This window comes from Zea mays, chromosome 4, assembly GCF_902167145.1.
Source record: "Zea mays cultivar B73 chromosome 4, Zm-B73-REFERENCE-NAM-5.0, whole genome shotgun sequence".
Taxonomy (NCBI): domain Eukaryota; kingdom Viridiplantae; phylum Streptophyta; class Magnoliopsida; order Poales; family Poaceae; genus Zea; species Zea mays.
Genome location: NC_050099.1, coordinates 247,549,313 through 247,562,845, shown reverse-complemented (window position 1 = coordinate 247,562,845; position 13,533 = coordinate 247,549,313).

Here is a 13,533-nt window from a genome sequence, read left to right as displayed (position 1 = left end):
GTGTTGACTAATAAAACTGGCAAAGTAGTTGCCAAATATGTTGGGGGCAAGCACAAGGGGTCAAAGACTTGTGTTTGGGTACCCAAAGTTCTTGTGTCTAATGCCAAAGGACCCAAAACCATTTGGGTACCTAAAGTCAAGAACTAAACTTGTTTTGTAGGTTTATGCATCCGGGGGCTCAAGTTGGATACTCGACAGCGGATGCACAAACCACATGACTGGGGAGAAGAAGATGTTCTCCTCCTACGAGAAAAACCAAGATCTCCAACGAGCTATCACATTCGGGGATGGAAATCAAGGTTTGGTCAAAGGTCTTGGTAAAATTGCTATATCTCCTGACCATTCTATTTCCAATGTTTTTCTTGTAGATTCTTTAGATTACAATTTGCTTTCTGTATCTCAATTATGCAAAATGGGCTACAACTGTCTATTCACTGATATAGGTGTCACTGTCTTTAGAAGAAGTGATGATTCAATAACATTTAAGGGTTTGTTAGAGGGTCAGCTATACTTAGTAGATTTTGATAAAGCTGAACTCGACACATGCTTAATTGCTAAGACTAACATGGGTTGGCTCTGGCACCGCCGACTAGCCCATGTTGGGATGAAGAATCTTCACAAGCTTCTAAAGGGAGAACACATTTTAGGATTAACAAATGTTCATTTTGAGAAAGACAGGATTTGTAGCGCATGTCAAGCAGGAAAGCAAGTTGGTGCCCATCATCCACACAAGAACATCATGACGACCGACAGGCCGCTTGAGCTACTCCACATGGATCTATTCGGCCCGATTGCTTACATAAGCATCGGCGGGAGTAAGTATTGTCTTGTAATAGTGGATGATTATTCTCGCTTCACTTGGGTGTTCTTTTTACAGGAAAAATCTCAAACCCAAGAGACCTTAAAGGGATTCTTGAGACGAGCTCAAAATGAGTTCGGCTTAAGGATCAAGAAGATTAGAAGCGACAACGGAACGGAGTTCAAGAACTTTCAAATTGAAAGCTTCCTTAAGGAGGAGGGCATCAAGCATGAGTTCTCTTCTCCCTACACGCCACAACAAAATGGTGTAGTGGAGAGAAAGAATCGAACTCTACTGGACATGGCAAGAACCATGCTTGATGAGTACAAGACTTCGGATCGGTTTTGGGCCGAGGCGGTCAACACCGCCTGCTACGCCATCAACCGGTTATATCTACACCGAATCCTCAAGAAGACATCCTATGAACTCCTAACCGGTAAAAAGCCCAACATTTCATATTTTAGAGTCTTTGGTAGCAAATGCTTTATTCTTGTCAAAAGAGGTAGAAAATCTAAATTTCCTCCTAAGACTATAGAAGGCTTTTTACTAGGATATGATTCAAACACAAGGGCATATAGAGTCTTTAACAAGTCCTCTGGACAAGTTGAAGTTTCTTGTGACGTTGTGTTTGATGAGACTAATGGCTCTCAAGTAGAGCAAGTTGATCTTGATGAGCTAGGTATTGAAGAGGCTCCATGTATCGCACTAAGGAACATGTCCATTGGGGATGTGTGTCCCAAGGAATCCGAAGAGTCTCCAAATGCACAAGATCAACCATCCTCCTCCACGCAAGCATCTCCGCCAACTCAAAATGAGGATGAAGCTCAAATTGATGAAGTAGAAGATCAATCAAATAAGCCACCTCAAGATGACGGCATAGATCAAGGGGGAGATGCAAATGATCAAGACAAGGAGGATGAAGAACAAAGGCCGCCACACCCAAGAGTCCACCAAGCAATCCAACGAGATCACCCCGTCGACACCATCCTCGGCGACATTCATAAGGGGGTAACTACTAGATCTCGTGTTGCACATTTTTGTGAGCATTACTCTTTTGTTTCCTCTATTGAGCCACACAGGATAGAGGAAGCACTTCAAGATTCGGATTGGGTGGTGGCAATGCAAGAGGAGCTCAACAATTTCACTAGGAATGAGGTATGGCATTTAGTTCCACGTCCTAACCAAAATGTTGTGGGAACCAAATGGGTCTTCCGCAACAAGCAAGATGAGCATGGTGTGGTGACAAGGAACAAAGCTCGACTTGTGGCCAAGGGATACTCTCAAGTCAAAGGTTTGGATTTCGGTGAAACCTATGCACCCGTAGTTAGGCTTGAGTCAATTCGAATATTATTAGCCTATGCTACCTACCATGGCTTTAAGCTTTACCAAATGGACGTGAAAAGTGCCTTCCTCAATGGACCAATCAAGGAAGAAGTCTACGTTGAGCAACCTCCCGGCTTTGAAGATAGTGAGTACCCTAACCATGTTTATAAACTCTCTAAGGCGCTTTATGGGCTCAAGCAAGCCCCAAGAGCATGGTATGAATGCCTTAGGGATTTTCTCATCACTAATGAATTCAAAGTCGGAAAGGCCGATCCTACTCTATTCACTAAAACTCTTGATAATGACTTGTTTGTATGCCAAATTTATGTTGATGATATTATATTTGGGTCTACTAACAAGTCTACATGTGAAGAATTTAGTAGGATCATGACACAAAAGTTCGAGATGTCTATGATGGGGGAGTTGAAGTACTTCTTGGGATTTCAAGTGAAGCAACTCCAAGAGGGCACCTTCATTAGCCAAACGAAGTATACTCAAGACATTCTAAACAAGTTTGGGATGAAGGACGCCAAGCCCATCAAGACACCCATGGGAACCAATGGGCATCTCGACCTCGACACGGGAGGTAAGTCCGTGGATCAAAAGGTATACCGGTCGATGATAGGTTCTTTACTCTATTTATGTGCATCTCGACCGGATATTATGCTTTCCGTATGCATGTGTGCAAGATTCCAAGCCGACCCTAAGGAAGCTCACCTTACGGCCGTAAAACGAATCTTGAGATATTTGGCTTATACTCCTAAGTTTGGGCTTTGGTATCCTAAGGGATCCACTTTTGATTTAATTGGTTATTCGGATGCCGATTGGGCGGGGTGTAAAATCAATAGGAAGAGCACATCGGGGACTTGCCAGTTCTTGGGAAGATCCTTGGTGTCTTGGGCTTCAAAGAAGCAAAATTCGGTCGCTCTTTCCACCGCCGAAGCCGAGTACATTGCCGCAGGTCATTGTTGCGCGCAATTGCTTTGGATGAGGCAAACCCTGCGGGACTACGGCTACAAATTAACCAAAGTCCCTTTGCTATGTGATAATGAGAGTGCAATCAAGATGGCGGATAATCCCGTTGAGCATAGCCGCACTAAACACATAGCCATTCGGTATCACTTTCTTAGGGATCACCAACAAAAGGGAGATATCGAGATTTCATATATTAACACTAAAGATCAATTAGCCGATATCTTTACCAAGCCTCTTGATGAACAATCTTTTAACAAACTTAGGCATGAGCTCAATATTCTTGATTCGCGCAATTTCTTTTGTTAAAATTGCACACATAGCTCATTTATATACCTTTGATCATATCTCTTTATATGCTATGACTAATGCGTTTTTCAAGTCTATTTCAAACCAAGTCATAGGTGTATTGAAAGGGAATTGGAGTCTTGGGCGAAGACAAAGGCTTCCACTCCGTAACTCATCCTTCGCCGTCGCTCCAGGCCACTCTCCTTTCTTTGGGGGAGAGAGCAAAAGGACTTCGTCTTTGGTATAATCTCAACTCATTTAGTTATGATCAAAGGGGAAGAAAGTACTTCGAGGGCTCTAATGATTCCATTTTTGGCGATTCATGCCAAAGGGGGAGAAAGTATGAGCCCAAAGCAAAAGGACCACTCCACCACCAATTTCAAAAACTTCGTGTTTCCAAGTATATTATCAATTGGTATCCTATTGTGTTCAAAAGGGGGAGAAAGTAGTATTTCATAAATGATATATCAAAACCATCTTGAACACTAAGAGGAGGATCTCATTTAGGGGGAGTTTTGTTTAGTCAAAGGAAAAGCATTTGAAACAGGGGGAGAAAATTTCAAATCTTGAAAATGCTTTGCAAAATCTTACTCATTTACCTTTGACTATTTGCAAAAGAACTTTGAAAAGGATTTACAAAAGAGTTTGCAAAAACAAAACATGTGGTGCAAGCGTGGTCCAAAATATTAAGAATGAAAGAAACAATCCATGAATATCTTATAAGTATTTATATTGGCTCAATTCCAAGTAACCTTTGCACTTACTTCATGCAAACTAGTTCAATTATGCACTTCTATACTTGCTTTGGTTTGTGTTGGCATCAATCACCAAAAAGGGGGAGATTGAAAGGGAATTAGGCTTACACCTAGTTCCTAATTGATTTTGGTGGTTGAATTGCACAACACAAATAATTGGACTAACTAGTTTGCTCTAGATTATATATGTTCTACAGGTGCCAAAGGTTCATCTACAACTATACTAAATCGACTGTCCGGAATACCGTAGATTATTCCGGACAGGAGAAGCTCTTTGGAAAAACAGGCCAAGCGCGGACCGTCCGGGCCCTTGCGGCGGACCGTCCGCGACACGAGGATGACACTCGGCCAGAACCAATGCAAAAATCCAAGTCTGCACTATGAACCGTCCGGAGGAAAAGAGCGGACCGTCTGAGCCCTCGCGCGGACCGTCCGGCCTCAGGCGCGGACCGTCCGGTAGGTGAGAAACCGCAAAACCCGAAGGTGGCGGGTTTGGAGAAATGAATTATAGCGGGCTCGCGGACCGTCCGGGCCAGGCTCGCGGACCGTCCGCGACTGGGTCTGTCTGACATCTGACAACGCATTAAATGCAATATAGCCGTTGATATAGCCGTTACTGCTGACCGTTGCGTTTTCAGCCGTTGATCTACAGGGGCGGACCGTCCGGACCAGGCGGGCGGACCGTCCGCGCTCAGCAGAATAGAGCAACGGCTAGGAAGTGGTTGGTGGCTATAAATACAACCCCAACCACCTCCATTCAAGTCACCCAAGCATTCCAACCTTCAACATTCAATACAAGAGCTAGCAATTCTCTCCAAGTTTCACAATTGAGAAAAGAGATCATTAGTGATTAGTGACTTGTGAGAGAAAGTAATCCGTGTGTTATTTGTCGCTCTTGTCGCTTGGCTTTTTGCAATCGTGCTTTCTTTCAATCTTTCTTGTGATCAACTCAATTGTAACCAAGGCAAGAGACACCAATTGTGTGGTGGTCCTTGCGGGGAAGTTTGTTCCCGTTTGATTGAGAAGAAGAAGCTCACTCGGTCCGAGGGACCGTTTGAGAGAGGGAAGGGGTTGAAAAAGACCCGGCCTTTGTGGCCTCCTCAACGGGGAGTAGGTTTGGAAGAACCGAACCTCGGTAAAACAAATCCTTGTGTCTCACTTCCATATTCGCTTGCGATTTGTTTTGCACCCCCTCTCGCGGACTCTATTATATTTCTAACGCTAACCCGGCTTGTAGTTGTGATTAATTTTGTAAATTTCAGTTTCGCCCTATTCACCCCCCCCCCTAGGCGACTTTCACCTCCAAATACACAAGATCAACCATCCTCCTCCACGCAAGCATCTCCACCGACTCAAAATGAGGATGAAGCTCAAGTTGATGAAGTAGAAGATCAAGCAAATGAGCCACCTCAAGATGACGGCAATGATCAAGGGGGAGATGCAAATGATCAAAATAAGGAGGATGAAGAACAAAGACCGCCACACCCAAGAGTCCACCAAGCAATCCAACGAGATCACCCCGTCGACACCATCCTCGGCGACATTCATAAGGGGGTAACTACTAGATCTCGTGTTGCACACTTTTGTGAGCATTACTCTTTTGTTTCCTCTATTGAGCCACACAGGGTAGAGGAAGCACTCCAAGATTCGGATTGGGTGGTGGCTATGCAAGAGGAGCTCAACAACTTCACTACGAATGAGTTATGGCCACGTCCTAATCAAAATGTTGTAGGAACCAAATGGGTCTTCCGCAACAAGCAAGATGAGCATGGTGTGGTGACAAGGAACAAAGCTCGACTTGTGGCCAAGGGATACTCCCAAGTCGAAGGTTTGGATTTCGGTGAAACCTATGCACCTGTAGCTAGGCTTGAGTCAATTCGCATATTATTGGCCTATGCTACTTACCATGGCTTTAAGCTTTATCAAATGGACGTAAAAAGTGCTGATAGTCGCCTAGAGGGGGGTGAATAGGGCGAAACTGAAATTTACAAATATAAACACAACTACAAGCCGGGTTAGCGTTAGAAATAAAAACGAGTCCGCGAGAGAGGGTGCAAAACAAAACTCAAGCGAATAATGAAGTGTGACACGCGGATTTGTTTTACCGAGGTTCGGTTCTCGCAAACCTACTCCCCGTTGAGGAGGCCACAAAGGTCGGGTCTCTTTCAACCCTTCCCTCTCTCAAACGGTCCCTCGAACCGAGTGAGGTTCTCTTCTCAAATCACTTGGGAATCAAACTTCCCGCAAGGACCACCACACAATTGGTGTCTCTTGCCTCAATTACAAGTGAGTGTTTGATCATAATAAAGAATGCCAAAGAAAAGAAGTGATCCAAGCGCAAGAGCTCAAATGAACACTACAAATCTCTCTCTCTAGTCACTAAGGCTTTATGTGGAGTTGGGAGAGGATTTGATCTCTTTTGGTGTGCTTTGTAATGAATGCTAGCTCTTGTATAGTGGTTGGAAGCTGCAAAACTTGGATGCAATGAATGGTGGGGTGGTTGGGGTATTTATAGCCCCAACCACCAAACTTGACCGTTGGTGGAGGCTGTCTGTCGTATGGTGCACCAGCCACATCACCAATGTCGTTGGATTCCGACCGTTAGAGCTTCTGTCTTCTGGGCCCGCCTGGATGTCCGGTGCACACCGGACATGTACTGTTCAATGTCTGGTGCGCCAGTATGGGCGTGCCTGACTTCTGTGCGCTTCTGGCGCGCATTGAATGCGCCTGCAGGTGACCGTTGGCGCGAAGTAGCCATTGCTCTGCTGGTTCACCGGATAGTCCGGTGTACACCGGACATGTCCGGTGAATTATGGCGGAGCAGCCGCAGCGTTTTCCCGAGGCTGGCGAGTTCCGGAGGCCGCTCTTCCTTGGAGCACCGGACACTGTCCGGTGTACACCGGACAGTCCGGTGAATTATAGCGGAGTGCCTCTGGAAATTCCCGAAGGTGGCAAGTTCGAGTTGGAGTCCTCTGGTGCACCGGACAGTCCGGTGCCCCAGACCAGAGGTGCCTTCGGTTGCCCCCTTTTGCTCCTTTGTTGAATCCAATACTTGATCTTTTTATTGGCTAAGTGTGAACCTTTTACACCTGTATAACTTATGCACTAGAGCAAACTAGTTAGTCCAATTGTTTGTGTTGGGCAATTCAACCACCAAAATTAATTAGGGACTAGGTGTAAGCCTAATTCCCTTTCAATCTCCCCCTTTTTGGTGATTGATGCCAACACAAACCAAAGCAAATATAGAAGTGCATAATTGAACTAGTTTGCATAATGTAAGTGCAAAGGTTGCTTGGAATTGAGCCAATATAAATACTTACAAGATATGCATGGATCGTTTCTTTGTTTTTAACATTTTGGACCACGCTTGCACCACATGTTTTGTTTTTGCAAACTATTTTGTAAATCCTTTTCAAAGTTCTTTTGCAAAAAGTCAAAGGTAAATGAATAAGATTTTGCAAAGCATTTTCAAGATTTGAAATTTTCTCCCCTTGTTTCAAATGCTTTTCCGTTGACTAAACAAAACTCCCCCTAAATGAGATCCTCCTCTTAGTGTTCAAGAGGGTTTTGATATACCATTTTTGAAATACTGTTTTCTCCCCCTTTTGAACACAATAAGATATCAATGGAAAATACTCTTTGAAAAACTAAGTTTTTGAAATTGGTGGTGGTGCGGTCCTTTTGCTTTGGGCTCATACTTTCTCCCCCTTTGGCATGAATCGCCAAAAACGGAATCATTAGAGCCCTCGAAGTCCTTTCTTCCCCTTTGGTCATAAATAAATGAGTAAAGATTATACCAAAGACGAAGTCCTTTTGCTCTCTCCCCCAAAGATGGAGAGTGGCACAGAGCGACGGCGAAGGATGAGTTACGGAGTGGAAGCCTTTGTCTTCGCCGAAGACTCCAATTTCCTTTCAATAGACCTATGACTTGGTTTGAAATCAACTTGAAAAACACATTAGTCATAGCATATGAAAGAGACATGATCAAAGGTATATAAATGAGCTATGTGAGCAAGTTAGCAAAAGAAATTGCGTGAATCAAGAATATTGAGCTCATGCCTAAGTTTGTTAAAGGTTTGTTCATCAAGAGGCTTGGTAAAGATATCAGCTAATTGATCTTTAGTGTTAATGTAAGAAATCTCGATATCTCCCTTTTGTTGGTGATCCCTTAAAAAGTGGTACCGAATGGCTATGTGTTTAGTGCGGCTATGCTCGATGGGATTATCCGCCATTTTGATTGCACTCTTATTATCACATAGCAAAGGGACTTTGGTCAATTTGTAACCGTAGTCCCGCAGGGTTTGCCTCATCCAAAGCAATTGCGCGCAACAATGGCCTGTGGCAATGTACTCGGCTTCGGCGGTAGAAAGAGCGACTGAATTTTGCTTCTTTGAGGCCCAAGACACCAAGGATCTTCCCAAGAACTGGCAAGTCCCCGATGTGCTCTTCCTATTGATTTTACACCCCGCCCAATCGGCATCCGAATAACCAATTAAATCAAAAGTGGATCCCTTAGGATACCAAAGCCCAAACTTAGGAGTATAAGCCAAATATCTCAAGATTCGTTTTACGGCCGTAAGGTGAGCTTCCTTAGGGTCGGCTTGGAATCTTGCACACATGCATACGGAAAGCATAATATCCGGTCGAGATGCACATAAATAGAGTAAAGAACCTATCATCGACCGGTATACCTTTTGATCCACGGACTTACCTCCCGTGTCGAGGTCGAGATGCCCATTGGTTCCCATGGGTGTCTTGATGGGCTTGGCGTCCTTCATCCCAAACTTGTTTAGAATGTCTTGAGTATACTTCGTTTGGCTAATGAAGGTGCCCTCTTGGAGTTGCTTCACTTGAAATCCCAAGAAGTACTTCAACTCCCCCATCATAGACATCTCGAACTTTTGTGTCATGATCCTACTAAATTCTTCACATGTAGACTTGTTAGTAGACCCAAATATAATATCATCAACATAAATTTGGCATACAAACAAGTCATTATCAAGAGTTTTAGTGAATAGAGTAGGATCGGCTTTTCCGACTTTGAAGCCATTAGCGATAAGGAAATCACTAAGGCATTCATACCATGCTCTTGGGGCTTGCTTGAGCCCATAAAGCGCCTTAGAGAGTTTGTAGACATGGTTAGGGTACTCACTATCTTCAAAGCCGAGAGGTTGCTCAACATAGACCTCTTCCTTGATCGGTCCATTGAGGAAGGCACTTTTCACGTCCATTTGATAAAGCTTAAAGCCATGGTAAGTAGCATAGGCCAATAATATGCGAATTGACTCAAGCCTAGCTACGGGTGCATAGGTTTCACCGAAATCCAAACCTTCGACTTGGGAGTATCCCTTGGCCACAAGTCGAGCTTTGTTCCTTGTCACCATACCATGCTCATCTTGCTTGTTGCGAAAGACCCATTTGGTTCCTACAACATTTTGATTAGTACGTGGAACTAAATGCCATACCTCATTCCTAGTGAAGTTGTTGAGCTCCTCTTGCATTGCCACCACCCAATCCGAATCTTGGAGTGCTTCCTCTACCCTGTGTGGCTCAATAGAGGAAACAAAAGAGTAATGTTCACAAAAATGTGCAATACGAGATCTAGTAGTTACCCCCTTATGAATGTCGCCGAGGATGGTGTCGACGGGGTGATCTCGTTGGATTGCTTGGTGGACTCTTGGGTGTGGCGGCCTTTGCTCTTCATCCTCCTTGTCTTGATCATTTGCATCTCCCCCTTGATCATTGTCGTCATCTTGAGGTGGCTCATTTGCTTGATCTTCTACTTCATCAACTTGAGCTTCATCCTCATTTTGAGTCGGTGGAGATGCTTGCGTGGAGGAGGATGATTGATCTTGTGCATTTGGAGGCTCTTCGGATTCCTTAGGACACACATCCCCAATGGACATGTTCCTTAGCGCGATGCACGGAGCCTCTTCAATACCTATCTCATCAAGATCAACTTGCTCTACTTGAGAGCCGTTAGTCTCATCAAACACAACGTCACAAGAAACTTCAACTTGCCCAGTGGACTTGTTAAAGACTCTATATGCCCTTATGTTTGAATCATATCCTAGTAAAAAGCCTTCTACAGTCTTAGGAGCAAATTTTGATTTTCTACCTCTTTTAACAAGAATAAAGCATTTGCTACCAAAGACTCTAAAATATGAAATGTTGGGCTTTTTACCGGTTAGGAGCTCATAAGATGTCTTCTTGAGGATTCGGTGTAGATATAATCGGTTGATGGCGTAGCAAGCGGTGTTGACCGCCTCGGCCCAAAATTGATCCGAAGTCTTGTACTCATCAAGCATGGTCCTTGCCATGTCTAATAGAGTTCGATTCTTCCTCTCCACTACACCATTTTGTTGTGGCGTGTAGGGAGAAGAGAACTCATGCTTGATGCCCTCCTCCTCAAGGAAACCTTCGATTTGAGAGTTCTTGAACTCCGTTTCGTTGTCGCTTCTTATTTTCTTGATCCTTAATCCGAACTCGTTTTGAGCTCGTCTCAAGAATCCCTTTAAGGTCTCTTGGGTTTGAGATTTTTCCTGCAAAAAGAATACCCAAGTGAAGCGAGAATAATCATCCACTATTACAAGACAATACTTACTCCCGCCGATGCTTATGTAAGCAATCGGGCCGAATAGATCCATGTGGAGTAGTTCAAGCGGCCTGTCGGTCGTCATGATGTTCTTGTGTGGATGATGGGCTCCAACTTGCTTACCTGCCTGGCATGCGCTACAAACCCTGTCTTTCTCAAAATGAACATTTGTTAGTCCTAAAATGTGTTCTCCCTTTAGAAGCTTGTGAAGATTCTTCATCCCAACATGTGCTAGTCGGCGATGCCAGAGCCAGTCCATGTTAGTCTTAGCAATTAAGCAAGTGTCAAGTTTAGCTCTATCAAAATCTACCAAGTATAGCTGACCCTCTAACACTCCCTTAAATGCTATTGAATCATCACTTCTTCTAAAGACAGTGACACCTACATCAGTGAAAAGACAGTTGTAGCCCATTTTGCATAATTGAGATACGGAAAGCAAATTGTAATCTAATGAATCTACAAGAAAAACATTGGAAATAGAATGGTCAGGAGATATAGCTATTTTACCAAGACCTTTGACCAAACCTTGATTTCCATCTCCGAATGTGATAGCTCGTTGGGGATCTTGGTTTTTCTCATAGGAGGAGAACATTTTCTTCTCCCCTGTCATGTGGTTTGTGCACCCGATGTCGATGATCCAACTTGAGCCCCCGGATGCATAAACCTACAAAACAAGTTTAGTTCTTGACTTTAGGTACCCAAATGGTTTTGGGTCCTTTGGCATTAGATACAAGAACTTTGGGTACCCAAACACAAGTCTTTGACCCCTTGTGCTTGCCCCCAACATATTTGGCAACTACTTTGCCGGATTTGTTAGTCAACACATATGATGCATCAAAGGTTTTAAAAAGAAATGTCATGCTCATTTGATGCACTAGGAGTTTTCTTCTTAGGCAACTTAGCATGGGTTGGTTGCCTAGAACTAGATGTCTCACCCTTATACATAAAAGCATGATTTGGGCCAGAGTGAGACTTCCTAGAGTGAATTCTCCTAATCTTGCTCTCAGGATAACCGGCAGGGTACAAAATGTAACCCTCGTTATCCTGAGGCATGGGAGCCTTGCCCTTAACAAAATTAGATAATCTTTTAGGAGGGGCACTAATTTTGACATTGTCTCCCCTTTGGAAGACAATGCCATCCTTGATGCCAGGGCGTCTCCCACTATAGAGCATACTTCTAGCAAATTTAAATTTTTCATTCTCTAAGTTATGCTCGGCAATTTTAGCATCTAATTTTGCTATATGATCATTTTGTTGTTTAATTAAGGACATGTGATCATGAATAGCATCAACATCAATATCTCTACATCTAGTGCAAATAGAAGTGTGCTCAACGGTAGATGTAGAGGGTTTGCAAGATTTTAGTTCTACAACCTTAGCATGCAATATTTCATTTTTACTTCTAAGGTCGGAAATAGTAGCATTGCAAACATCAAAATCTTTAGCCTTAGCAAGCAATTTTTCATTTTCATTTCTAAGGCTAGCAAGTGAAATGTTTAATTCTTCAATCCTAGCAAGCAAGTCATCATTATCATCTCTAGGATTGGAAGTTGAAACATTACAAACAAGAGAATCAACCTTAGTTAACAAATTAGCATTTTTATTTCTAAGGTTGTCTATAGTCTCATGGCAAGTGCTTAGCTCACTAGACAATTTTTCACATTTTTCTACTTCTAGAGCATAAGCATTTTTAATCTTAACATGCTTCTTATTTTCTTTAATAAGGAAGTCCTCTTGGGTGTCCAAGAGATCATCCTTTTCATGAATGGCACTAATCAATTCATTAAGTTTTTCCTTTTGTTCCATGTTAAGGTTGGCAAAAAGGGTACGCAAGTTATCTTCCTCATCACTAGCATTATCATCACTAGAGGATTCATATCTAGTGGAGGATTTAGATTTAACCTTCTTCTTTTTGCCGTCCTTTGCCATGAGGCACTTGTGACCGACGTTGGGGAAGAGGAGTCCCTTGGTGACGGCGATGTTGGCGGCGTCCTCGTCGTCGGAGGAGTCGGTGGAGCTCTCGTCGGAGTCCCACTCGCGGCACACGTGGGCATCGCCGCCCTTCTTCTTGTAGTACCTCTTCTTCTCCTTTCTTCTCCCCTTCTTGTCGTCACCCCTGTCACTATCACTTGATAATGGACATTTAGCTATAAAGTGACCGGGCTTACCACACTTGTAGCAAACCTTCTTGGAGCGGGACTTATAGTCTTTCCCCCTCCTTTGCTTGAGGATTTGGCGAAAGCTTTTGATGACAAGCGCCATTTCCTCGTTGTCGAGCTTGGAGGCGTCGATGGGTGTTCTACTTGACGTAGACTCCTCCTTCTTTTCTTCCGTCGCCTTGAATGCGACGGGTTGAGCTTCGAACGTGGAGGGATCATCAAGCTCGTTGATCTTCCTCAAGCCTTCGATCATGCACTCAAAACTTACAAAATTCCCGATTACTTCCTCGGGAGTCATTAGTGTATATCTAGGGTTGCCATGAATTAATTGAACTTGAGTAGGGTTAAGAAAAATAAGTGATCTTAAAATAACCTTAACCATTTCGTGGTCATCCCATTTCTTGCTCCCGAGGTTGCGCACTTGATTCACCAAGGTCTTGAGCCGGTTGTACATGTTTTGTGGCTCCTCCCCTTTGCGAAGCCGGAACCGACCGAGCTCCCCCTCGATCGTCTCCCGCTTGGTGATCTTTGTGAGCTCATCTCCTTCGTGTGCGGTTTTGAGCACATCCCAAACCTCCTTGGCGCTCTTCAACCCTTGCACTTTGTTATACTCCTCTCTACTTAGAGAGGCGAGGAGTATTG